Source organism: Heterodontus francisci, unplaced genomic scaffold, assembly GCF_036365525.1.
Source record: "Heterodontus francisci isolate sHetFra1 unplaced genomic scaffold, sHetFra1.hap1 HAP1_SCAFFOLD_517, whole genome shotgun sequence".
Lineage (NCBI taxonomy): Eukaryota > Metazoa > Chordata > Chondrichthyes > Heterodontiformes > Heterodontidae > Heterodontus > Heterodontus francisci.
Window position 1 is genome coordinate 183,409 of NW_027141155.1, and position 22,882 is coordinate 206,290.

Consider the following 22,882-nt stretch of genomic DNA (forward strand, 5'->3'; position numbering starts at 1 on the left):
ATGCTTTTGTACTCAAAATCTCTATTTATGAAGCCCAAGATCCCATATGCTTTGCTGACTACTTTCTCAATATGTCCTGCCACCTTCAGAGATGTATGTACATGTATCCCCAGGTCTCTCTGTCCCTGCACACTCCCTAGAACTGGGCCATTATGTCTGTATTCCCTCTCCCTATCCCTTCTGCCCATCTCACATTTCCCTGTATTAAATTCCTTCTGCCACAATCTGCCCATTCTGCTCACCTATCGATGTCCTGTTGTAGTCGATTGATGTCATCAACACTGTTTGCATCTCCTCCAAGTTTGTTATCTCCCCCTCTATCTCTCTCTCCCCTCTATCTCCCTCTCTCCCCTCTATCTCCCTCTCCCCCCACTATCTCTCTCTCCCCCCACTATCTCTCTCTCCCCCCTCTATCTCTCTCTCCCCGCTCTATCTCTCTCTCCCCGCTCTATCTCTCTCTCCCCGCTCTATCTCGCTCTCCCCGCTCTATCTCGCTCTCCCCGCTCTATCTCTCTCTCCCCCCCTATCTCTCTCTAACCCCTATATCTCTCTCTCCCCCCTCTATCTCTCTCTCCCCCCTCTATCTCTCTCTCCCCCCTCTATCTCTCTCTCCGCCCTCTATCTCTCTCTCCCCCTCTATCTCTCTCTCCCCTCTCTATCTATTTCTCCCCCCTCTATCTATTTCTCCCCCCTCTATCTCTCTCTGCCCCCTCTATCTCTCTCTGCCCCCTCTATCTCTCTCTCCCCCCTCTATCTCTCTCTCTCCCCCTCTATCTCTCTTCCCCCTCTATCTCTCTTCCCCCTCTCTGTCCCTCCATCTGTCTTTCCCTCTCTGTCACTCCCTCTCTCTTCTTCTATCTCTGTCTCTCTCTCTCTATCCCTCCATCTGTCCTTCCCTCCCTGTCACTCCATCTCTCTCCTGCTCTCTCTGTCTCTCACTTTGTCCCTCCATCTGTCTTTCCCTCCCTGACACTCCCTCTCTGTCCTTCTATCTCTGTCTCTGCCACTCCCTCTGTCTCCCTCTCTGTCCCTCCATCTGTCTTTCCCTCTCTGTCTCTCCCTCTCTCTCCTTCTATCTCTCTCTCTCTGTCCCTCCACCTGTCTACCCACCCCCCCTCCCACACCGTCACTCCATCACTCTCCTTCTATCTCTTTCTCTCTCTCTGTCTCTCTCTCTATCCCGCCATCTGTCTTTCTCTCTCTGTCACTCCCTCTCTCTCCTTCCATCTCTGTCTCTCTCTCTGTACCTCCATCTGTCTACCACCCCACCCCCCGTCACTCGATCTCTCTACTTCGATCTCTGTCTCTGCCTCTCTCTGTCTCTCTCTCTGTCCCTCCATCTTTCCTTCACTCCCTGTCACTCCATCTCTCTCCTTCTCTCTCTGTCTCTCTCTCTCTGTCCCTCCATCAGTCTTTCCCTCCCTGACACTCCCTCTCTCTCCTTCTCTCTCTGTCTCTCTCTCCGTCCCTCCATCTGTCTTTCCCTTGCTGTTTCTCCCTCTCTCTCCTTCTATCTCTGTCTATCTCTCTCTCTCTTTCCATCTGTCTTTCCCTCCCTGTCACTCCCTCTCTCTCCTTCTCTCTCTGTCTCTCTCTTTCTCTCCTTCTCTCTCTCTCTGTCTCTCCATCTGTCTTTCCCTCTCTGTCACTCCCTCTCTGACCTTGTATCTCTGTTTCCCTCTCTCTATCGCTCCATCTGTCCTTCCATCTATGTCACTCCATCTCTGTCCTTCTCTCTCTGTCTCTCACTCTGTTCCTCCATCTGTCTTTCCCTCCCTGTCACTCCCCCTCTCTCTCCTTCTCTCTCTGTCTCTCACTCTGTCCCTCTGTCAGTCTTTCCCTCCCTGACACTCCCTCTCTCTCCTTCCATCTCTGCCTCTCTCTCTCTGTTCCTCCATCTGTCTTTCTCTCTCTGTCACTCCCCTCTCTCCTTCTCTCTCTGTCACTCCCCTCTCTCCTTCTCTCTCTGTCACGCTCTCTCTGTCCCTCCATCTGTCTTTCCCTCCCTGACCCTCCCTCTCTTTCATTCTATCTCTGTCTCTCTCTCTGTCCCTCCATCTGTCTTTCCCTCTCTGTCTCTACCTCTCTCTCCTTCTATCTCTGTCTCTCTCTCTCTGTCCCTCCATCTGTCTTGCCGTCCCTGTCACTCCCTCTTTCTCCTTCTAGCTCTGTCTCTCCCTCGCTGTCCCTCCATCTGTCTTTCCCTCCTTCTCACTCCCTGTCTCTCCTTCTCAATCTGACGCTCTCTCTCTCTGTCTCTCCATCTGTCCTTCCCTCCCTGTCACACCGTCTCTCTCCTTCTCTCTCTGTCTCTCTCTCTCTCTGTCTCTCCATCTGTCCTTCCTTCCCTGTCACACCGTCTCTCTCCTTCTCTCTCTGTCTCTCTCTCTCTCTGTCCCTCCATCTGTCTTTCCCTCCCTGACCCTCCCTCTCTTTCATTCTATCTCTGTCTCTCTCTCTGTCCCTCCATCTGTCTTTACCTCTCTGTCTCTACCTCTCTCTCCTTCTATCTCTGTCTCTCTCTCTCTGTCCCTCCATCTGTCTTGCCGTCCCTGTCACTCCCTCTTTCTCCTTCTATCTCTGTCTCTCCCTCGCTGTCCCTCCATCTGTCTTTCCCTCCTTCTCACTCCCTGTCTCTCCTTCTCAATCTGACGCTCTCTCTCTCTGTCTCTCCATCTGTCCTTCCCTCCCTGTCACACCGTCTCTCTCCTTCTCTCTCTGTCTCTCTCTCTCTGTCTCTCCATCTGTCCTTCCTTCCCTGTCACACCGTCTCTCTCCTTCTCTCTCTGTCTCTCTCTCTCTCTGTCCCTCCATCTGTCTTTCCCTCCCAGACACTCCCTCTCTCTCCTTCTATCTCTGTCTCTCTCTCTGTCTCTCTCTATCTGTCTCTCCATCTGTCTTTCCCTCCCTATCACTCCCTCTCTCCCCTTCAATCTCTGCCTCTCTCTCTGTCTCTCTGTCTCTCTCTCTGTCCCTCCATCTGTCTTTCCCTGTCTGTTTGTCCCTCTCTCTCCTTCCATCTCTGCCTCTCTCTCTCTCTCTGTGTCTCTCTCTCTGTCTCTCCATCTATCTTCCCCACCCCCTGTCACACCCTCTCTCTCCTTCTATCTCCATCTCTGCCTCTCTCTCTGTCTCTCTCTCTGTCCCACCATCTGTCTTTCCCTGCCCTGTCACTCCCTCTCTTTCCTTCTATCTCTGTCTCTTTCTCTCTATCGCTCCATCTGTCCTAACCTCCCTGTCACTCCATCTGTCTCCTTCTCTCTCTGTCTCTCACTGTGTCCCTCCATCTGTCTTTCCCTTCCTGACACTCCCTCTCACTACTTCTATCTCTGTCTCTCACTTTGTCCCTCCATCTGTCTTTACCTCTCTGTCTCTCTCTCTCTCTCCTTCCATCTCTGCCTCTCTCTCTCTGTCTCTCCATCTGGCTTTCCCTCTCTGTCTCTCCCTCTCTCTCCTTCTATCTCTGTCTCTGTCTCTCTCTCTCTCTCTATACTCCATCTGTCCTTCCCTCCCTGTCACTCCATCTCTCTCCCTGTCTCTCTCTCTGTCCCTCCATCTGTCTGTCCCTCCCTGACACTCCCTCTCTCTCCTTCCATCGTCCCCTGTCTCTCTCTGTCTCTCCGTCTGTCTTTCCCTCTCTGTCTCTCCCTCTCTCTCCTTCTATCTCCGTCTCTCTCTCTCTGTCTCTCCGTCTGTCTTTCCCTCCCTGTCACTCCCTCTCTCTCCTTCCATCTCTGTCTCTCTGTTCCTCCATCTGTCTTTCCCTCTCTCTCCTATCTCTGTCTCTCTCTCTCTCTCTCTGCATTTTAAATATTCAGCCAACTATTCCACTGTGGGAACCATCACACCCTCATGATATTGTTTGTGGAAATTTCATGCTGGCTTATTGGTTAATTTTTAAACCTGAGGTTGATAGATTCTTGTAAACCAAAGGTATTAAGAGATAAGGGCTCTCCCCCTCTATCTCCCACTCTCCCAGTCCCCCCTCTATCTCCCTCTCCCCACTCTATCTCCCTCTCCCAACTCTATCACCCCTCTATCTCCCTCTCCATCCTCTATCTCCCTCTCCATCCTCTATCTCCCTCTCCTCCTCTATCTCCCTCTCCCCCTCTATCTCCCTCTCCCACTCTATCTCACTCTCCCCCTCTATCTCACTCTCCCCCTCTATCTCACTCTCCCCCTCTATCTCACCCTCACCCTCTATCTCACTCTCTCCCTCTATCTCACTCTCCCACTCTATTTCACACATCCCCTCGATCTCACTCTTCCCCTCTATCTCACTCTCTCCCTCTATCTGTCTCCCCCTCTATCTGTCTCTCCCCCCTCTATCTGTCACTCCCCCCTCTATCTCCCTCTCCCCCTCGATCTACCTCTGCCCCTCTATCTCACACACCCCCTCTATCTCACACCCCCCCTCTATCTCACACACCCCCTCTATCTCACACACCCCCTCTATCTCACACACCCCCTCTATCTCACTCTCGCCCTCTGTCTGTCTCTCGCCCTCTATCTCACTCTCTCCCTCTATCTGTCTCTCCCCCTCTATCTCCCACTCTCCCACTCCCCCCTCTATCTCCCTCTCCCCACTCTATCTCCCTCTCCCAACTCTATCACCCCTCTATCTCCCTCTCCATCCTCTATCTCCCTCTCCATCCTCTATCTCCCTCTCCTCCTCTATCTCCCTCTCCCCCTCTATCTCCCTCTCCCACTCTATCTCACTCTCCCCCTCTATCTCACTCTCCCCCTCTATCTCACCCTCCCCCTCTATCTCACTCTCTCCCTCTATCTCACTCTCCCACTCTATTTCACACATCCCCTCGATCTCACTCTTCCCCTCTATCTCACTCTCCCCCTCTATCTCACTCTCCCCCTCTATCTCACTCTCTCCCTCTATCTCACACACCCCCTCTATCTCACACACCCCGTCTATCTCACTCTTCCCCTCTATCTCACTCTCCTCCTCTATCTCACTCGTCCCCTCTATCTGTCTCTCCCCCCACTATCTCACACACCCCAACTATCTCACACACCCCCACTATCTCACACACCTCCTCTATCTCCCTCTCCCCCTCTATCTCCCTCTCCCCCTCTATCTCATTCTCCCCCTCTATCTGTCTCTCGCCCTCTATCTGTCTCTCGCCCTCTATCTGTCTCTCGCCCTCTATCTGTCTCTAGCCCTCTATCGGTCTCTCGCCCTCTATCTCCCTCTCCCCCTATATCTGCCTCTCCCCCTCTGTCTCCCTCTCTCCCTCTCCCGCTCTCTCTCCCTCTGCCCTTCTCTCTCCCTCTCCCCCACTCTATCTCCCTCACCCCACTCTATCCCCTCTCTATCTCCCTCTCCCCCCTCTATCTCACTCTCCCCATCGATCTGTCTCTCGCCCTCTATCTCACTCTCTCCCTCTCCCGTTCTCTCTCCCTCTCCCCCCCCTATATCTCCCTCTCCCCCCCTCTCCCTCTCCCCCTCTCTCTCCCTCTCCCCCCTCTCTCTCCCTCTCCCCCCTCTCTCTCCCTCTCCCCCCTCTCTCTCCCTCTCCCCCCTCTATCTCCCTCTGCCCCTCTGTCCCTCTTCCCCTCTATCTCCCTCTGCCCCTCTATCTGTCTGTCTCCCCCTCTATCTGTCTGTCTCTCCCTCTATCTGTCTGTCTCTCCCTCTATCTGTCTCTATCCCTCTATCTGTCTCTCCCCCCTCTATCTCCCTCTCCCCCTCCTCCTGACACTCCCTCTCTCTCCTTCTATCTCTGTCTCTGCCACTCTCTCTGTCTCTCTCTGTTGTCCCTCCTTCTGTCTTTGCCTCTCTGTCTCTATGTCTTTCTCCTTCTATCTCTCTCTCTTAATCTCTCTCTCTCTGCCCCTCCATCTGCCTTTTCCTCTCTGTCTCTCCCTCTCTCTCCTTCTATCTGTGTGTGTGTCTCTCTCTGTCTCTCCATCTGTCTTTCCCTTTCTGTCTCTCCCTCTCTCTCCTTCTCTCTCTGTCTCTGCCTCTCTCTCTGTCTCTCCCTCTCTCTACTTCTCTCTCTGTCTCTCCATCTGTCTTTCCCTTTCTGTCTCTCCCTCTCTCTCCTTCTCTCTCTGTCTCTGCCTCTCTCTCTGTCTCTCCCTCTCTCTCCTTCTATCTGTGTGTGTCTCTCTCTCTGTCTCTCCATCTTTCTTTCCCTTTCTGTCTCTCCCTCTCTCTCCTTCTCTCTCTGTCTCTGCCTCTCTCTCTTTGTATCTCCCTCTCTTTCTTTCTCTCTCTGTCTCTCCATCTGTCTTTCCCTTTCTGACTCTCCCTCTCTCTCCTTCTCTCTCTGTCTCTGCCTCTCTCTCTGTCTCTCTCTCTGTCCCTCCATCTGTCTAACCCTCTCTGTCACTCCTTCTCTCTCCTTCTATCTCTGTCTCGATCTTTGTTCCTCCAACTGTCTTTCCCTCTCTGCCAATCCCTCTCTCCTCTCTGTCTCTCCCTCTCTCTCCTTCCCTCTCTCTCGGTCCCTCCATCTGTATTCCCCCCCCCCCCCACCACCACCTGTCATTCCCTCTCTCTCCTTCTATCCATGTCTCTCGCTCTCTATCCCTCCATCTATCCTTCCCTCTCTGTCACTCCATCTCTCTCCTTCTCTCCCTTTCTCTCTCTCTCTGTCTTTCCATCTGTCTTTCTCTCCCTGTCACACGCTCTCTCTCTGTCCATCTCTGCCTCTCTCTCTGTCTCTCCCTCTCTCTCCTTCTCTCTCTGTCTCACCATCTGTCTTTCCCTTTCTGTCTCTCCCTCTCTTTCCTTCTCTCTCTGTCTCTGCCTCTCTCAAGGGGAGGTGGTTGGATTCTCTCTTGATGCAGATGGTCATTGCCTGGCACTTGTGTGACGTGAATGTTACTTGTCACTGGTCGGCCCAAACCTGAATGTTGTCCGGGTCTTGGTGCATGTGGCTCTGGATTGCTTCATTATCTGAGGCAAAATACTGTGGATGCTGGAAATCTGGAAAGCATCGAGCTGAATCACTAACTCTGTTTCTCTCTCCACAGATGCTGCTTGACCTGCTCAGTATATCCAGCATTTTCTGCTGGGATCTCAGCTGAAGATTGTTGGGCCTCGGACACTACCCTGATAAACTCCTGCGGTGAAGGCCTGGGACTGAGATGATTGACCTCCAACAACCACAACCATCTTCCTTTGTGCTCGGTATGATTCCAATCAGTGGAGAGTTTTCCCCCGATTCCCACTGACTTCAGTTTTACTCGGGCTCCTCGATGTCACACTCGGTCAAACGCTGCCTTGATGTTAATGTCAGTCTCTCTTCCCAGGAGCAGACAGGAGTGAATCCATCCCTTTGACCCATTGTGTACTGAAAATGCTCTGCTTCTTCACAGCCTGATGCAGGACTGTACACGGCCGATTAATGTAGCCCATCAAACACTCCCAGAGCAGCTTCAGCACAGCTTAGGAACAGAGGACAGTTCCTTCAACATTCTCTCTCTGTCTCTCCCTCCTGCTATCTCTGACACTAGGAGAGAGACAGAGGGAGAGAGGGTTAGATATGAAGGCAGAGAGAGGGCTGTAGAGAGGGACAAAATTGGAGAGAGCGAGATTGTTGAGGTGGATGAAGAGGATAACGTCAGATATATTAATTTGATGTAATCCTTCACTGCTGTGTACACAAATATATAAGAGATAGGTATGGAGAGAAAAAAGATCGGGCAGGGAGAAATGTAGATGAAGTTGGGGCCCAGGTGGACACTTTTGATGATCCAGGAGGAATAGCCTTCATTTTAAACATCCAGCAAGCTATTCCACTGTGGGAGCCATCACACCGTCATGATATTGGTTGTGGAAATTTCATGCTGGCTTATTGGTTAATTTTTAAATCTGTGATTGACAGATTCGTGTTAACCAAAGGTATTAAGAGATGAGGGGCAAAGGCAGGATATATGGTGTAAGTTACATCACAGATCAGCCCTGATCTCATTGGATGCCGGAACAGGGCTGTGTGGTTAAATTGCATCTTCCTCTTCCAATGTCCCCTGTGAAGTATCCTTCTTTCTCTTTTCGTCACCCTGTCAGTCTATGTTTCTGGGAGATTTCCTGTTTCTTCCTCAGTGAAGACAGACACAAAGTCATCATTTATCTTCACTGCCATTTCTCTATTCCCCATTATAAAATCTCCTGACTCTGCCTGTAATGGACCCACATTTGTCTCAGCTAAACCATTCCTTTTTACGTCCCGATTGAAACTTTTACAGTCCGTTTTAATGTCTGGGGGATTCTGGGACGAGTGAGCATAGTCTGAAAATTAGAGGCAGTCCTTTCAGGAGTGAAGTTAGGAAACACGTCTGCAGACTAAAGGTGGTGTTAGTTTGGAACTGTCTTCTGTCAAGGACCGTTGATGCTAAATCACAGTGGGCACAGTGGCGCAGTGGTTAGCACTGCAGCCTCACAGCTCCAGGGACCCAGGTTCAATTCTGGGTACTGCCTGTGCGGAGTTTGCAAGTTCTCCCTGTGTCTGCGTGGGTTTCCTCCGCGTGCTCCGGTTTCCTCCCACATGCCAAAGACTTGCAGGTTGATAGGTTAATTGGCCTTTATAAATTGCCCCTAGTATAGGTAGGTGGTAGGGGAATATATAGGGACAGGTGGAGATGTGGTAGGAATATGGGATTAGTGTAGGATTAGTATAAATGGGTGGTTGATGGTCGGCACAGACTCGCTGGGCCGAAGGGCCTGTTTCAGTGCTGTATCTCTAAACTAAACTAATTGTTCATTTTTAAATCTAAGATTGGCCATCCCGAATGTCTTTTGGAAATTGAAATATTCTTCTGTCACTCTCTGTCCCTTGGGCAGTCCGTTTGTGTGTGTGTCTGTGGAAGTCGGTATGTGTGTGTGTGTGGTTGTGTGTGTGTGTGTGTGGTTCTGTGTGCTTCTCTGTGTGTGGGTGTGTGTTTCTCTGTGTGTGGGTGTGTGTCTGGCTGTCTGTGTCTATGCCTGTTTCTCTCTCCTCTCTCAGAACCTCAGTAAAACTCCACATACATCAATTTGCTATTTTAATTTGGCTGCTTTTGGTGATACCACAACTGCAGAGGGTGCACTGCCTTCTGCAGGCTGGTAGGAAACCCATATCCCGCTCTTTAACGGCATATTCTGTCTGCTTTGCATACTAAATTGATGAATCCCTAATAATTGATCAAATCTGACATTGATTACTGTTTGAAAGTCTCCAGGTTTACTTTCCTCCCAGGGCTGATTAAAAGTTAGAGTTTCCCTCAGTGTTTTGGAAATATCAAACCCTGATCCCACACCCAGTAAAGTATTTTACATGATGGGACGCTGCAAATGTTGTTATACTCAGTGCGCACGGTACCTTCATGTTGTAATAAGATGTTATAATCTCTATTCAGATAACTGTCATGCCACAGGGGCAAAATTTCACTGGGTCAACATTCTGACCAAACACTAAAACATTACAGAAAGCGAGGCTCACAAATTCAACACAAGTTTCCTTTTCTGTGTCTCGCTGGTCTGTTCTGATTTTCTGTTGGGTGACATCAGCCTAGATTTTGTGTTCGGACCTGAACCCACAAACGTATAACTCAGAGGCAGGATTATTACCCACTGAGCTACAGCTGGCTCCAATGTTCCCAGAAAATTTAGTTGTTGTGCACGGCAAGTTTGTTTTGACCCATGTGCAGTCCCTTTAAATTTTTAAGAATCTTCGAAGACGTGTGTTATTTATCACGGAACAGGACCTGCGTGGTAGCTTCCAGGTTGCTGCACACAGCTTTGCAGGAACACTGACCGACACTCTCCATCCCAATCTCTTCCTCTCTGGTAATCTCTCCCCATTGCTATCCTTCCCTCTGTCTGTTATTCTCTCTCTATATCTATCCCTGTCTTTCTCACTGTTACTCTCTCCATCTGGATGGAGGAGGAGAAAGACAGGCAAATATAGAGGCAGCTTTACTCGGTATCTAACCCCACAATGTACCTGTCCTGCGAGTGTTTTATAGAACAGAGAGGACAGAGATTTGCTCTGTAGATAACTCCATTCTGTACTTGGCTTGGCAGCATTTGAAGGGACAGTTTAGACGGAGCTTTACTCTGTATCCCTGGAATTTTGAAGTGTAAGGGGTGTATAGTTTAGTTTAGAGATTCAGCACTGAAGCAGGCCCTTCGGCCCACCGTTGGTGGCCGTGCCTTCAACCTGCCAAGGCCCTAACTCTGGAATTACTTTCTCAAACCTCTCCATCTCACTAACTCTCTTTCCTCTTTGAGGATTCTCCCTCAAACCAACCTCTGACCAAGTTTTTGGTCATCTGGTCTAATATCTCCTGAAGTGACTCAGTGTCAAATTTTTATTTTCTTGATTCATTTGTTGGATGTGTGCGTTAGTGGCCAGGACAGCATTTATTGCCCATTCATAATTGCCCTTGAGAAGGTGGTGTTGAGCCTCCTTCTTGAACCGCTGCAGTCCATGTGGGGTAGGTACACCCACAGTGCTGTTCGGAAGGGAGATCCAGGATTTTGACCCAGTCACAGTGAAGGAGCAGCGATATAGTTCCAAGTCAGGATGGTGTGTGACTTAAGGGAAACTTGCAGATGGTGGTGTTCCCATACGTGTTTCCTGTTTGTTTGCTCTCTCTCCCCCTCCTTCTTTCTAGAACTCCCTGTCCTCCTGTCCCTCTGTGTTATGAGAACCTAAGAACAGAAGGAAGTGGGTGCAGGAACAGAGAGACCTGGGGATGTCTGTGCACAAATTGAAGGTGGCAGAGCTAGTTGAGAAAGTGGTTAAAAGGCATATGGGATCCTAGGCTTTATAAATGGAGGCTTAGAGTATAAAAGCAAGGAGGTTATGATGAAGCTTTATAAAACACTGCTTCATCCTCAACTAGTATTGTGTCCAATTCTGGACACCATACTTTCGGAAGGATGTGGGGGCTTTAGAGAGGATGCAGAAAAGATTCACGAGCAAGGTTCCAGGGATGAGGGACTTCAGTTACCTGGATAGATTGGAGAAACTGGTGTTGTTCTCCATAGAGAAGAGAAACTTGAGATGAGATTTGATAGAGGTGTTCAATCATGAGGGGTCCTGACAGAGTAGATGTAGGAGTAGGAATGCAGCACATAGGACATTCCAGACCCATTTCTGTTCAGTGTTTACTTAAACAAGTGAATTGACCATTTAATATTTTTAACTTACTTAACCCTTGTGTTCCCACAAAGATCAAGCTAGCAAATTCAACAGTGGTCACTTTGACTTCATCCCATCGTGTCTTATGTACATTCTGACAGGATAGCAGGTATAACTGTAGTCATAAAATTCAGCTGAAAATTGATCAGTTACATTGTTATTTCAGTCCATATTTACAGTACACACGGTACCTTACTGTTGTAATAAAGTCATATAGTGTCTATTCATCCCACTGGGGCAAAATGTCACTGGTTCAACATTCTCACCAAATACTAAAGCATTCCACAATGCAAGACTCTGAAATTCAACACAAGTTTCCTTTTCTGAGTCTCACTGGTCTGTTTTGATTCTCTGAGAGATTACTGATGCTTATCCTCCACATGAGCAGTCGTCCTAATCCCGTATGCCTGTCCTGCTCCCAAACCCGGCATCCACTTATGTTAAGGCAAGTGATACAGGAGCATCTCAGTGACTGAGGCAGGTGAGTCTTGAGGCTGAGCCGGGCACAGTGAGTGACCCGGGTTTATCCGACACTCCAGGGAATGTTTAAACGGAGCTTTACTCTGTATCTAAGCCATGCTGCACCTTCTCTGAGAGTGTTTGATGGGGCAGTGTAGACGAGGAGAGTTATTCCTTACCCATTTTAAACATGGAGAAGTGAATATCCAAGAGATTGTTTTAAATGTGATGAGGGTTTCTGCCTCTACCACCCTTTCAGGCAGTGAGTTCCAGACACCCACCAGCCACTGGGTGAAGAAACTATTGATGTGTTTCGTTCAGTTAAGCTTGATGTCAATGTTTCCCCAGGATGTTGACGCTGGGGGATTGAGCGATGGGATAATGCTTTGAATGCCAAGGGGAGGTGGTTGGATTCTCTCATGTTGCAGATGGTCATTGCCTGGCACTTGTGTGACGTGAATGTTACTTGCCACTGGTCGGCCCAAACCTGAATGTTGTCCGGGTCTTGGTGCATGTGGCTATGGATTGCTTCTTTATCTGAAGCAAAATACTGTGGATGCTGGAAATCTGGAAAGCATCGAGCTGAATCACTAACTCTGTTTCTCTCTCCACAGATGCTGCTTGACCTGCTCAGTATTTAAAGCACTTTCTGCTGGGATCTCAGCTGAAGATGGCTGGGCTGAGGACACTACCCTGATAAACTCCTGCAGTGATGTCCTGGGACTGAGATGATTGACCTCCAACAACCAAAACCATCTTCCTTTGTGCTCGGTATGATTCCAACCAGTGGGGAGATTTTCCCCGATTCCCACTGACTTCAGTTTTACTCGGGCTCCTCGATGTCACACTCGGTCAAACGCTGCCTTGATGTTAAGGTCAGTCTCTCTTCCCAGTCGCAGACAGGAGTGAATCGTTCCCTTTGACCTGTTGTACACTGAACAAGCTGTGCTTCTTCACAGCCTGATACAGGACTGTACACGGCCGATTAATGTAGCCCATCAAACACTCCCAGAGCAGGTTCAGCTCATCTAAGGAACAGAGTACAGTTCCTTCAACATTCTCTCTCTGTCTCTCCCTCCTGCTATATCTGACATTAGGAGAGAGACAGAGGGAGAGAGGGTTAGATATGAAGGCAGAGAGAGTGCTGTAGAGAGGGACAAATTTGGAGAGAGAGAGGTTGTTGAGGTGGATGAAAAGGATAATGTAAGATATATTAATTTGATGTAATCCTTCACTGCTGTGGACACAAACATATTAGAGATAGATATGGAGAGAAAAAAACATCGGGAGAGTGGGAAATGTAGATGAAGTTGGGGCCCAGGCGGATACTTTTGATGATCCAGAAGGAATAGCCTCCATTTTAAACATCCAGCAAGCTATTCCACTGTGGGAGCCATCACACCCAAACGGACATAGACACAAACACACACACACACGAACACACAGAAACACCCACACAATGATATTGGTTGTTCAAATTTCATGCTGGCTTATTGGTTAATTTTTAAATCTGTGATTGATAGATTCTTGTTAACCAAAGGTATTAAGAGATAAGGGGCAAAGGCAGGATATATGGTGTAAGTTACATCACAGATCAGCCAAGATCTCATTTGATGCCGGAACAGGGCTGTGTGGTTGAATTGCATCTTCCTCTTCCAATATCCCCTGTGAAGTATCCTTCTATCTCTTTTAGTCACCCTGTCAGTCAATGTCTCTCTGTTTCTCTTTTTCTGTCTCTCTCTCTGTCTGTCTCTATCGGACAGTGTAGAGTGAGATTCACTCTGTATCCACCCCATGATGTTCCTGCCCTGGGAGTGTGTGATGGGACAGTGCAGAGGGAAATTTACTCTGTGTCAAACCCAACATTGTGCTTGGCTTGGGAATATTTAATGGGACAGTGTAGCTGGAGATTTACTCTGTATCCCTGGAATTTTGAAGGCTCAGGTGTGATTTGATGATTGTTTTCAAGATAATAAGGGAAACTGATAGGGTAGACAGAGAGTAACAATTCCCACTGGCTGCAGAGTCTAGAACATGGGGGCACAGTCTAAAAATATAAACCTAGTCTAAAAACCTTTCAGGAGTGAAATGAAGAAACACTTCAACACACCAGGTGTGGGATCAGTTTGGAACTCTCTTCCACAATCAGCAATTGATGCTGAGACACTTGTTAATTTTTAAATCTGAGTTTGATTGATTTTTGTTAACCAAAGGTATTAAGGGGCAAAGATAGGTACATGGAGTTAGATTACACATCAGCCATGAGCTCATTGAATGACAGAACAGGGTTGAGGGGCTAAATGGCCTCCTCCTCTTCCTCTGTCCTCCGGCAAATATCCTGCTATCACTCTCTGTGTCTTGGTCTCTGTCTCCCTCTTTGTCTCTCTTTCTGTCTGTCTGTATGTCTCTCTCTCTCCTCTCATCTGTGGAAATCCACACACATCAGTCAGCCATTTTAGGTTCATTTTCAGTGGCCATTTTATGTTACCACAACACTGGGACATTTATCGCTGTCTATCCCAAACCATCTCTCTTTGTAGTCTATTTGTGTTCTCCTCACAGCTTATTGTCCCACCTAACCTAGTATCTCTCTCCTTTGCTCCATCTCACTCACGCACTCTCCCCCCTCTCTCTCCCCCCACATTTCTCTCTCCCCCCATTTCTCTCTTCCCCCCCACCCCCGCAATCTCTATTTAAGTGTCCTGTTATCACATCCTTTATTATAGATTCGACCATTTTCCCTATGACTGATGTTAGACAAACAGGTCTTTCGTTCCCCATTTTCTCCCTCCTTCCTTTTGTAAATAGTGGGGTTACATTTGCTACCTTCTAATCTGCCTCTCTCACTCTCCCTCTCTCTCTCTACCTCTGTCCACGTCTCAATTTGTGCCTCCCTCACACCATCGCTCCCTCTCTCTCTGTCTCTCTCTATCTTTCTGTCTGCCTCTCTCTCTCTCTCTGCCTCCCTCTCTTTCTGCGACTCTCTCTCTCTCTCTGCCTCTCTCTGCCTCTCTCTGCCTCTCTCTCTCTCTCTGTCTCTCCCTCTTTTTCTTTCGCTGCCTCTGTCCACGTCTCAGTTTGTGTCGCCCCCACACCATCTCTCCCTCCCTCTCTCCCTCCCTCTCTCTCTCTCTTTCTCCCTCTCTCTCTCTCTTTCTCCCTCTCTGTCTCTGTCTCAGAGTAACAGCTCAGATGATTAACCTCTTTATCCATGTGTTATGAACACGGGACTTTGTCTCTCTCCCATCTTCTCGGATGTTGCCAGGACTGGAGAATTGTAGCTATGAGGATAGGCAGGGGTTGTTGTCCTTGGAACAGAGAAGGCTGAGGGGAGATCAGATTGAAATGTACAAAATGTTGAGGGTCCAGGATAGAGTGGAGGTGAAGGGCAGAGAACCATAGCAGAAAGGTCAGTGACGAGGGGGCATAGATTTAAAGTGATTGGTAGAAAAATTAGAGGGGAGATGAGGAAAATCTTTTTCACCCAGAGGGTCGCGATGGTCTGGAACTCACTGCCTGAAAGGGTAGTTGAGGCAGAGACCCTCAACTCATTCAGAAGGAGTCTGGATAGGCACCTCAAGTGCGGTAAGCTGCAGAGCTCGGACCAAATGCTGGAAGGTGGGATTAGAATAGGTTGATCGTCTTTCGGCTGGCACAGAGAGGATGGGCCAAGTGGCCTCTTTCTGTGCCTTAAAATTTCTATGTTGCCCTCGCCAACTCTATTTTTCCCTCTGTTACCCTCTGAATCCCAGTCTCTCCCTCTCTGTTACCCTCTGAATCCCAGTCTTTCCTGCTCTGTTACCCTCTGAATCTCAGTCTCTCCCTCTCTGTTACCCTGTGAATCCCAGTCTTTCACTCTCTGTTACCCTCTGAATCCCAGCCTCTCCCTCTCTGTTAACATCTGAATCCCAGTCTTGCCCTCTCTGTTAACATCTGAATCCCAGTCTTGCCCTCTCTGTTACACTCTGAATCTCAGTCTCTCCCTCTCCGTTCCCCTCTGAATCCCAGTCTCTCCCTCTGTGTTAACATCTGAATCCCAGTCTTGCCCTCTCTGTTGCACTCTGAATCCCAGTCTCTCACTTTCTGTTGCCCTCTGAATCCCATTCTTTCCTGCTCTGTTACCATGTGAATCCCAGTCTTTCCCTCTCTGTTACCCTCTGAATCCCAGTCTCTCCCCCTCTGTTGCACTCTGAATCCCAGTCTCTCCCTCTCTGTTCCTCTCTGAATCCCAGTCTCTCCCCCTCTGTTGCACTCTGAATCCCAGTCTCTCCCCCTCTGTTGCACTCTGAATCCCAGTCTCTCCCTCTCTGTTACTCTCTGAATTCCAGTCTCTCCCTCTCTGTTACTCCCAGACTCTCCCTCTCTGTTTCCCTCTGAATCCCAGTCTTTTCCTCTCTGTTACACTCTGAATCCCAGTCTCTCCCTCTCTGTCACCTGACCAGAGCTTTATAAATGTTCAGCACACCATCTCTGCTTTTGTACTCACTGTATACAGTGTAAATTGTGGGAGAGTGGTATTCCCCAGGGGTTTTGATTCGGACCACTGATCGTTTTGATATATTAATTACTTAGACTTGGGTATACAGGGCATAACTTCAACATTATGCCATTTAGTTTAGTTTAGTTTCGAGACACAGCACTGAAACAGGCCCTTCGGGCTACCAAGTCTGTGCCGAGCATCAACCACCCATTTGTAGTAATCCTACACTAATTCCACATAACTACCACATCCCCACCTGTCCCTGTATTTCCCTACCACCTACCTATTCTTGGGGCAATTTATAAAGGCCAATTAACCTGTCAACCAGCAAGTCTTTGGCATGTGGGAGGAAACCCACTCTGACACAGGGAGAACTTGCAAACTCCACACAGGCAGTACCCAGAATTGAACCCGGGTCACTGGAGCTGTGAGGCTGCGGTGCTAACCACTGTGCCACTGTGCCACCCAATGTAATTTGCAATGTAATAAACAGGGAAGAGAATAGTAGTAGACTTCAGGAGGATAGAGGCAGTCTGGTGAAATGGTCAGACACATAGCAGGTTAACTTCAATGCTGAGAAATGTCAAATGATGCATTTTGGAAGGAAGGCTGAGGAGAAGCGATATAAACTAAATGGTACAATGTTAAAATGGGTGCAGGGACAGAGAGATCTGGAATTTCATTTGTGTCACTTTTTACATCTAAAAGATTCAATTTGGGGCTTGCAATCACGAAGTTGAATTCAGCTTCATCCTGAAAAGTGTTAGCAAATGTGTTGGGAAATGTGTCAAAAGCTGTTTCCATTCAGACATTCCTGCATTGTGGAAGTGTGAGCTATCTTTGCAGAGACTGGAACTAGAGTTGTTTGAATGGACCTGCAGGTTTTAGTTGATGCAATAAGGTGAGAATTTGAATTGTGTCCCTTGCAGATAAACAGAATTGAAGGTATTTACAGAACACCACATGAAGTAGTTTACCAATGTCTGACAAACTTCAAAGACTTCAAACACATGGAAGAAGAGGAGAAGGGAACAATATACAAAACCTCAGTCAGTCAGACAACAGCAGTAGGAAAATGAATCTCATTTTGTGGGTTTTAATTTGAAGGCCTGAGCTGATGATTGAAAAAGCAGGAGTTCAAATCCCACACAGGGCTGTTGTGAATTTGAATTCTATTTTTTCTTGAAAAAAACATAAATCTAGAATTAAAAAGGTTGGAATGATTCACTCCTGTCTACTAGTGCAAAGCTCGTGTGTGTCTCAGTTTTGCTGTATTTATTAATGATTTAAGATGATGAGGTAGAATGCAACATACTCAACTTTACCAATGACACAAAAATAGTCAGCATTGTAAGCAGTGTAACCGGAAGCATCAAATTACAAAGAGATATTAATATCTTAAATAAATGGGAAAAACTGTGGTCGTTAGATTTCCATGTCAGCAAAAAAAGACGAGAACAGAGTACTTTATAAATGGTGAAAAGCTAGAAACACTGGAGGTTCAAAGAGACTTTGGGGGGTCCATGTCCATTTGAGTGCAGTGCAGATTTACCAGAATGATAACTGGACTCCAAGGGTTAAATTACGAGGTGATATTACACAAACTAGGGATTTATTGCCTGGAATTTAGGAGGATCAAGGTCATTTGTTCAAAGGTGTTGAGATATTAAGGGGAACTGATGGGGTAGTTTGGGAGAAACTATTTCAGCTGCTTGGGAACATAGGAACAGGAGTAGGCCATTCAGCCCATCGAGCCTGCTCTGCCATTCAATACGATCATGGCTGATCATCCACTTCAATGCCTTTTTCCCAGACTGAGCTTCCACAGCCCACTGGAGTAGAGAATTCCAAAGATTCACAACCCTCTGAGCAAAGACATTTCTCCCCATCTCTGACCTAAGTGGCTTCCCCCTGATTTTGAAGTTGTGTCCCCTGGTTCTAGACTCCCGAACCAAAGGAGACATCTTACCTGCATCTAACCTGTCTATCCCTTTAAATATTTGGTATGTTTCAATAAGATCACCTCTCATTCTTCTAAAGTCCAATGAGTATAGGCCCAACCTGTTCAACCATTCCTCATAAGACAACCCCTTCATCCCAGGTATCAGCCGAGTGAACCTTCTCTGAACTGGTTCCAATGCATCCAGGCCTGACCATTTATCCACTTTGAAAGTTGCCAAACACCTTAATATTTCCCTCTCACTCTGTTTATCCCATCCAATATTTCACACTCCTCCTCTTTAACTACAATATCTGCATTGTTCCCCCTGTTTTATAAAGAGGGAGACAAAGTATTCATTAAGAACCATGCCCACATCTCCCACCTCCATACACACATTCCCTTTTTGGTCCCTAATACTCTATCCTTATTTATCCTCTTGCTCTTCATGTATTTATAAAACATCTTTGTGATTTCTTTGTTTTAATGGTAATATTATTTTCCGGCCATTTCTTTGCTCTCCTAATTTGCTTTTTCATTTCACCCTTGAACTTTCTACACTCCTCTCAGCTTTCTGTGGTATTGAGCTCTCGGTATCCGAGATAAGCTTCACTCTTGTGCCTTCTCGTACCCGGTTTGATCCTTGACATCCAAGGGGCTCTAGATTTCGGAGTACCACCTGTTTGTCTTTGTGTGAACATATTTGATATCAACCCTCAGTAACTCTCACTGCTCTGACACTGATGGACCTTCAAGTAGCTGTTTCCAGTCCACTTTGCTAAAATCCCCCATCCCTGGATCCACCATCCCCTCTGCTCCCTACAAAGGTCTCTCACATCCTTCCTAAAGTGTGGTCACCAGAACTGGATGCACTGTTCTGGTCGTGGCCTAACCAAAGGTTTATAAACATTCAGCATAACCTTCATGCTTTTGTACTCAAAATCTCTATTTATGAAGCCCAAGATCCCATATGCTTTGCTGACTACTTTCTCAATATGTCCTGCCACCTTCAAAGATGTATGTACATGTATCCCCAGGTCTCTCTGTCCCTGCACACTCCCTAGAACTGGGCCATTATGTCTATATTCCCCCTCCCTATCCCTTCTGCCCATCTCACATTTCCCTGTATTAAATTCCTTCTGCCACTTGTCTGCCCATTCTGCTCACCTATCGATGTCCTGTTGTAGTCGATTGATGTCATCAACACTGTTTGCATCTCCTCCAAGTTTGTCATCTCCCCATCTATCTCTCTCTCCCCTCTATCTCCCTCTCCCTCCTCTATCACCCTCTCCCCCCTCTATCTCTCTCTCCCCCTCTATCTCTCTCTCCCCCTCTATCTCTCTCTCCCCCCTCTTTCTCTCCCTCCCCCCACTATCTCTCTCTCCCGCCACTATCTCTCTCTCCCCCCACTATCTCTCTCTCCCCCCTCTATCTCTCTCTCCCCCTCTATCTCTCTCTCCCCCTCTATCTCTCTCTCCCCGCTCAATCTCTCTCTCCCCCCTCTATCTCTCTCTAACCTCTCTATCTCTCTCTCCCGCTCCATCTCTCTCTCCCCTATATCTCTCTCTCCCCCCTATATCTCTCTCTGCCCCCTCCATCTCTCTCTCCCCCCTCCATCTCTCTCTCGACCCTCCATCTCTCTCTCCCCCCTCCAGCTCTCTCTCCCCCCTCCATCTCTCTCTCCCCCCTCCATCTCTCTCTCTCCCCTCTATCTCTCTCTCCCCATCTATCTCTCTCTCCCCCATCTATCTCTCTCTCTCCCCACTATCTCTCTCTCCCACCACTATCTCTCTCTCACCCCTCTATCTCTCTCTCCCCTCTCTATGTCTCTCTGCCCCCTCTATCTCTCTCTGCCCCCTCTATCTCTCTCTGCCCCCTCTATATCTCTCCCCCCTCTATCTCTCTCCCCCTCTATCTCACTCTCCCCCCTCTATCCGTCTCTCCCCCCTCTATCTCTCTCTCCCCCTCTATCTCTCTCTCTCCCCCTCTATTTCTCTCTCTCCCCCCTCTATCACTCTCTCTCCCCCTCTATCTCTCTTCCCCCTCTCTGTCCCTCCATCTGTCTTTCCCTCTCTGTGACTCCCTCTCTCTCCTTCCATCTCTGTCTCTCTCTCTGTACCTCCATCTGTCTACCACCCCACCCCCCGTCACTCCATCTCTCTCCTTAGATCTCTGTCTCTGCCTCTCTCTGTCTCTCTCTCTGTCCCTCCATCTTTCCTTCACTCCCTGTAACGCCATCTCTCTCCTTCTCTCTCTGTCTCTCCGTCTCTGTCCCTCCATCTGTCTTTCCCTCCCTGACACTCCCTCTCTCTCCTTCTCTCTCTGTCTATCTCTCTCTTTCTTTCCATCTGTCTTTCCCTCCTTGTCACTCCCTCTCTCTTCTCTCTCTGTCTCTCTCTCTCTCTCTCCGTCTCTCTCTCTCTCTCTGTCTCTCCATCTGTCTTTCCCTCCTTGTCACTCCCTCTCTCTTCTCTCTCTGTCTCTCCCTCTCTCTCCTTCTATCTCTGTCTCTCTTCCTGTCCCTCCATCTGTCTTTCCCGCTCTGTCTATCCCTCTCTCTCCGTCTCTCTCTCTCTGTCCCTCCATCTGTCTTTCCCTCTCTGTCACTCCCTCTCTGACCTTGTATCTCTGTTTCCCTCTCTCTTTCACTCCAGCGGTCCTTCCATCTATGTCACTCCATCTCTGTCCTTCTCTCTCTGTCTCTCACTCTCTTACTCCATCTGTCTTTCCCTCCCTATTACTCCCCCTCTCTCTCCTCTCTCTGTCTCTCTCTCTGTCCCTCCATCAGTCATTCCCTCCCAGACACTCCCTCTCTCTCCTTCCATCTCTGCCTCTCTCTCTGTCTTTCCATCTGTCTTTCCCTCTCTGTCTCTCTCTCCCTCCTTCCATCTCTGCCTCTCGCTCTCTGTCTCTCCATCTGTCCTTCCCTCCCTGTCACTCCATCTCTCTCCTCCATCTGTCTCTCACTCTGTCTCTCCATATGCCTTTCCCTCTCTGGTTTACTAACAGGAAGCAGAGAGTGGTGATAAATGAGTGCTATTCTGGTTGGCAATCAGTCACTAGTGGTGTGCCTCAGGGATCGGTGTTGGGACCCCAATTATTTACAATTTATATCGATGATTTGGAGTTGGGGACCACGTGTAGGTTGTTAATGTTTGCAGATGACACTAAGATGAGTGGCAGAGCAAAGTGTGCAGATGACTGTGAAACTTTGCAGAGGAACATAGATACATTGAGTGAGTGGGCAAAGGTCTGGCAGATGGAATACAATGTTAATAAATGTGAAGTCATTCATTTCGGTAGGAGTAACAGTAAAAAGGATTATTACTTGAATGGTAAAAAGTTGCATCATGCTGCTATGCAGAGGGTCCTGGGTGTCCTTGTGCATGAATCGCAAAAGGTTGGTCTGCAGGTACAGCAAGTAATTAGGAAGGCAAATGGAATTTTGTCCTTCATTGCTCAAGGGATTGAGTTTAAAAGCAGAGAGGTTATGTTGCAGCTGTATAAAGGTACTGGTGAGGCCGCACCTGGAGTACTGTGTGCAGTTTTGGTCTCCTTACTTGAGAAAGGTTGTACTGGCACTGGAGAGGGTGCAGAGGAGGTTCACTAGGTTGATTCCAGAGTTGAGGGGGTTGGCTTATGAGGAGAGACTGAGTAGATTGGGATTATATTCATTGGAGTTCAGAAGAATGAGGGGGGATCTTATAGAAACTGAAATTGAAATATTATAGAAATTGAAATATTCTTCTGTCACTCTCTGTCCCTTGGGCAGTCTGTTTGTGTGTGTGTCTGTGCATGTCGGTCTCTGTGTGTCTGTGCATGTCGGTCTCTGTGTGTCTGTGTGAGTGTGGTTCTGTGTGTGTGTTTCTCTGTGTGCATGTGTGTTTCTCTGTGTGTGGGTGTGTGTCTGGCTGTCTGTGTCGATGCCTGTTTCTCTCGCCTCTCTCAGAACCTCAGTAAAACTCCACATACATCAATTTGCTATTTTAATTTGGCTGCTTTTGGTGATACCACAACTGCAGAGGGTGCACTTCCTTCTGCAGGCTGGTAGGAAACCCATATCCCGCTCTTTCATGGCATATTCTGTCTGCTTTGTATACTAAATTGATGAATCCCTAATAATTGATCAAATCTGACATTGATTACTGTTTGAAAGTCTCCAGGTTTACTTTCCTCCCAGGGCTGATTAAAAGTTAGAGTTTCCCTCAGTGTTTTGGAAATATCAAACCCTGATCCCACACCCAGTAAAGTATTTTACATGATGGGACGCTGCAAATGTTGTTATACTCAGTGCGCACGGTACCTTCATGTTGTAATAAGATGTTATAATCTCTATTCAGATAACTCTCATGCCACAGGGGCAAAATTTCATTGGGTCAACATTCTGACCAAACACTAAAACATTACAGAAAGCGAGGCTCACAAATTCAACACAAGTTTCCTTTTCTGTGTCTCGCTGGTCTGTTCTGATTTTCAGTTGGGTGACATCAGCCTAGATTTTGTGTTCAGACCTGAACCCACAAACGTATAACTCAGAGGCAGGATTATTACCCACTGAGCTACAATTTACCTATCAACCTGCAAGTCTTTGGCATGTGGGAGGAAACTGGAGCACCCGGAGGAAACCCACGCAGACACAGGGAGAACTTGCAAACTCCACACAGGCAATACCCAGAATTGAACCCGGGTCGCTGGAGCTGTGAGGCTGCGGTGCTAACCACTGTGCCACTGTGCTGGGTGAATTGATCAAAGTTTACAAGACAATACTGGAAAGTGATGGGGTAGATAGAGAGAAACTCTTCTCACTGGTTGGAGGAGTCTCGGACGAGGAGCACAGTCGAAAAATCGAACATT